A 5,426-nucleotide genomic window follows, 5' to 3' on the forward strand; every position below is an offset into this window, starting at 1 on the left:
ATTATTATTAATATTATTTAGTTGGAACATTCCCTCACACATATAACCTTTCCCAATAAATATTCCCCTCTTGGACAGAAAGAATTTATCTGCCTCTAACACAAGCTTGAAACCAAACTTATTTAATAGACTTCTAGACACTAAATTTTTCCTAACTTTTGGAACATAATAAACATCTTACAAAGTTAGAATTTTTCCAGAGATGAACTCAAGCTCAATAGTCCCTTTGCTTTTAATGGTTGTTGTAGAAGAATTTCCCATGTACAGGAAATTCCCATGGTCACTTGGAGTGAAATTCTTGAATAGATTCTTTTCATTGCACACATGTTTTATTGCTCTTGAATCAATCCACCAATCATCATTTTCGTCAACCATATGGATTTCAGAAATCATAGCTGCAAAATTTTCAAAAGCAACATCATTTGAAGAAGTAATTTTCTTCTTCAATAATCAACATTCCTCTTTGANCTCTTGAATCAATCCACCAATCATCATTTTCGTCAACCATATGGATTTCAGAAATCATAGCTGCAAAATTTTCAAAAGCAACATCATTTGAAGAAGTAATTTTCTTCTTCAATAATCAACATTCCTCTTTGAAATGTCCTAGTTTTCCACAATGGAAACATGCGCTTTTGTTCTTTCTTTTGAATTTCAGACTATTAGCAATCTGTTTGAACTTCCTTTTGGCAAGTTTAGTGGTCTGTCCATCCTCCACAATGTTTACTTTGGCTTCTCCAAAAATAGCAACTTGTTCTTGTTTTCTGTATTCCTCTTCAATTCGAAGATAATTTGCCAAAGCCTCAAGAGTTATATCTTTTTTTTTTGTGTTTCAGACTTCTTTTAAACTCTTTCCATGATGGAGGAAGTTTGTCTATAATGGAGGATGCAACTATAGTTTCATCCATTTTCATTTTATATTGTTTAAACTGATTAAGCATTCTTTCAATTTCTCGCAGTTGTTTTATAACAGAATGCCCATCGACCATTTGATAATTATTAAAGCGACTGACAAGAAATTTCTTACTTGTTGCATCTTCTGTCATATACCTGGTTTCCAGTTTGTCCCATAATTCTTTTGCAATAGCTTAATTCTGGTATGTGTTAAATAAGTATACCTGTCAAAATGGGCTTGGCCCACTGGGCCGACCCATTTTTTATTAAAAATGGGATGGGTTGGGTTTATATTTTTCAAGCTCATATTAAAACCGAGCCTAGATGGGCCAACCTATTTAAATATTGGGTTATTTCGGGCTAGGCCAGGCCAACCCATTAGGCCAAAAGAAAAAAAAAATTAATGGCCTAGTTCACCAATTGGTCCAACCTTCTAGCTCCCTTTCCTTTTTTTATTCACTCTACCCTACCGCCCCATTATTTCCCTTTTCTTCTTTCACTTGCTGCAAGTTTACTACCATATTCAATTCCTCACCACTACATCTGTATGTCTGCATCTCATTTCTTTTCTCTTTCTTTTCCTTTCCTTTTTTTTCTTTCTTGCTATTTATCTATCTTTTGTTCCTCTCTTTGATTTCTTTGCCAAAAATGTTATTTTGAGGTATGTTTCTTTCTCTCTTTATGATTCAATATTTTTTTTTGTTTTCTCCTTTATATTAATTGCCTTTCAAAAGAAATTCTAATTACCTATTGGAATTTGTTGTATATTATCATTATTTCACATGTTTTTTTTTTTAAAATAAATTAATAATTATAATTAATAATTGTGTTAAGGTTGTAGTATAATGTGGTCTGTGTAAAGTGATGGCTGGGTTGGATGATCTTTATCTAGTTTTGTTACAAGTCCTATGGGGTGTTTTTGGTCTTGTGCATAGGTCTCATTTTTACCCAGATTTGTGTGTGAAAACAACAAGTTAATTGTTCAAAAGTCTAGTCAACAAATTAATGCCTTGTTGAGAATGTACAACTAACAAATTAATGCCTTGTTCAAAGATCACTTTCAGCAAGTTGAAATATTTAGAACTCAATCATTTACTAAGTCTCATAATCTTTTGTCTAGGGAATCAAACCTGCACGTTTCCATCCTTGAAAGACTTAATTGTGATTAATTGTCCTAGCTTGAAGGTTGTACACCGAAAAGGTATGAATTAATTCATGATGCTTCGATCCTGCTACAATTTATTTTGCAAACTACGGCTCAATTTTATTTTTTGGTTGAAATATTGTCCTCTTTCATTGTTTTAGAAATTAATAGGTTTATGTTGTATATAAGGTTTATTTTATTTATATTTTATTTAATCATATATAAATAAATATTGTTGTTCATTGGTGTAAATTTTTAATATTTATTATTCATGTTTATGTTATTTGAAGGTAATGATGATGGATCAATCAGTTGAAAATTGTGTAAATTTGGATGATGATGTGAAAATTTTAAATAAGGATGAAATTCCCTCCCACTCCCATATATCTGAATCTAAACAATTAAATACGAGGGCGAAAAAAGAAACTTCGAATGTTTGGAGTTATTTCACTAAAATAGGCAAAAAGGAATATGGAATAGAAAGGACAACTTGTAATGGTTGTAAAATGGAGTATAAGGTTGGTCCTAAACCCGATGGCTCTAATTATGGCACTTCACATTTGCGTCGTCACATTGATACTTGTAAATTTATTTCATATTTTAATCCACATCAAATGCTTATGGATCATGAAGGGAAAGTAAGGGCTAGAAAATTTGATCCAAGGATTTCACATGGCACGCTTGTTGAAGCTATAATTAAGCATGACTTGCCTTATGCTTTTGTTGAATATGATAAGATTAGAGCTTGGGCTCAATATGTAAATCCAGATGTGGTGATGCATTCTAGAAACACTACTGTATTTGATGTTCGAAGGATTTATTTGACAGAGAAAGAGAAACTTTAACAAGTTATGGTCAAGGTACCTAATAGAATTTGTTTAACTTCTGATGTATGGACAACATCTACTTCTGAGGGTTATATTTGTTTGACTGCTCATTTTGTCAATGAAAATTGGAATTTATGTAGCAAGTTACTTAACTTTTGTCGTATGCCTCCTCCACGCACTAGAGTTGAATTAGCTACCACATGTTTGATTGTTTGAAAGAATGGGGAATAGATAAAAAAGTTTTCTCCCTTACTTTAGATAATGCTTCTGCTAATGATAACATGCAAGCTATCTTGAAAGGCCACCTTCATTTGCAAAATAGCTTGATTTGTGATGGTGAATTTTTTAATATGCGTTGTTGTGGTCATATATTAAATCTTATTGTTCAAGAGGGCTTGAAAGCAATCAATGAAGCATTATTTAAAATTAGAGAGTGTGAAATATGTAAAGGCATCAGATGGGAGGATGAAAAAGTTTCAAGAATATGTTCAACAAGTTGGCATTGATGTAGGTGTTGGGTTACGTTTAGATGTGTCAACTAGATGGAATTCAACATATTTGATGCTTGAAAGTACAATCAAATATCAAAAAGCTTTTGCTAGTCTTCAATTTGTTGATAGAACTTATAAATATAATCCATCCGATAAGGAATGGGGGAGAGCAATGATAATTTGTGAATTCTTGGAGCCCTTTTATGAGACCACAAACTTCATATCCGGTTCATCTTATCTAACTTCTAACATGTATTTCATGCAAGTTTTGAAAATTGAATCTATTTTAAATGAGAATTTGCATAGCGAAGATTAGGTTATCAAAGATATGTCTCAAAGGATGAAAATGAAATTTGACAAGTATTGGAAGGATTATAGTGTAGTGCTTGCATTTGGAGCTATTCTTGACCCAAGGTTGAAGCTTGATTTCTTAAAATTTTGCTATTCTAAGATTGACACTTCTACTTGTCATGGAAAGTTAAGAGATCTAAAGACAAAGTTGTACAAGCCCTTTGAAGAATATGCAAGGAACACTTGTGCATCATCAAGTATTTCTTCTCACTCAATAAGTAATTTGCCTAAGCAAACTGGAGGGGGAACTAAACCTAAAGGATCAAAGATCTTTAATGTAAGTTTTATGTCTTTTTAACATTTTATTACATGAGAATTTATGTTACTTTACTTATATTTTGATAATTGCTTTATTTTGTTTATGTATGTAAAAATTGTAGGAGTTCAAAATGTTTCAAAATGAAACAATTTCTGTTGCTGGAAAGTTTGAGTTGGATGTTTATTTAGATGAGGCAAAGCTTGATCATGAAGTATTTGAAGACTTGGATGTGCTTAGTTATTAGAAGAATAATACTAAGCGCTTTCCTAATCTTTCTATTATGGCACGAGATGTATTGAGCATTTCGATTACTACGGTAGCATCAGAGTCTACTTTTAGTATTGGTGGCCATCAAGTTTAGAAGTTCCCTCCACCATGAAAATGTTCAAATGCTTGTTTGCACGAAAGATTGGTTGCATGGCTTTTCTTTAGCTACTGATGGTATTGTTTATCTTATATATTTTAATATCTTTAATTTTTGCTTGTCAGATTAATAATTTTAGTTAAGATTGATACTCACTATCTCTTTTTCTTTTATGACAATCAATATTAGATGACAATGATTCAGACCTTGAGACATCATTGCTGTCCAACCAAGATTCAAATGATTTGCTTGATGATGAGGATTGAGGAGGACAAATCTTGAAGTTTCTATTTATTTGGTTGTGTACTTATGTTGATGGGATTGTAATTTATGTTAATGATCGAAACTTTATTTATGTTTAGTGTAATTTATTTTCTTATTTATCTTTGGTGTAATTTATTTATTTTAACATGTTTTTATTATTCAATCTATGGATTAAATTATAAAACAATTTATTGATAGGGAGTTTGTTAGGTAAATTTTTAAAAATAATTTTTTTTTGAAAAAAAGTGGGCTAGCCTAGCCCAACCCATGGGCTAGCAAGGGGTGGGCTGGATTGGGAGTTTAACAACCCATTTAAAAAATGGGCTAGCCCAACCCAGCCCATATTTTTTCAACCCACAATGGGTTGGGCCAAGCTAGCCCATATTGACAGGTCTACAAATAAGTCATCAGCCAAACCATTCAAGATGTGGCCTTTGCACATATAATTGGCATTGTCCCATTTCTGCCTCTCTCTGATTGCAGCAACAGATTCATTTTCACCCTCTTCTGGTCTAGGTGTAGTCAAGACATTATAAAAAGATTTGTTTTTAAATTTTGACTATTTCTTAATTGCAAATGTTGTTTGGATGCTAAATTAATTATAAAGTCTAAACTACAATAATTTAAACAAAGAATCAAATGGTAGAGCACTTGGCTTTTATCAATTCGGTTCTTGTATTTTTCATTGATCATTTATAAATTACTCAAATTAATCAACCTCATTAATTGAATTAACCAAATTAATTTAATCGAAACTTGCTCACTCTCTCTCTCTCTCTCTCTATATATATATATATATACACTTAATACCTAAATATCAATAAAAATAAAT

At 31.8% G+C, this 5,426-nt stretch overlaps 1 long non-coding RNA gene across 2 annotated transcripts; it reads left to right on the top strand.

The window, feature by feature from the left end:
* LOC108663817 lies at positions 1,423 to 4,685 on the top strand. 2 transcript variants are annotated; one of them, XR_001929917.1, is made up of 5 exons: positions 1,423 to 1,555; positions 2,015 to 2,095; positions 3,835 to 3,984; positions 4,088 to 4,407; positions 4,520 to 4,685. It is a non-coding gene; the product is annotated as an uncharacterized LOC108663817 (long non-coding RNA). The 2 variants fall into 2 exon arrangements; XR_001929918.1 differs by lacking the exon at positions 4,088 to 4,407.

This window comes from Theobroma cacao, chromosome 10 (genome assembly GCF_000208745.1).
Source record: "Theobroma cacao cultivar B97-61/B2 chromosome 10, Criollo_cocoa_genome_V2, whole genome shotgun sequence".
NCBI lineage: Eukaryota > Viridiplantae > Streptophyta > Magnoliopsida > Malvales > Malvaceae > Theobroma > Theobroma cacao.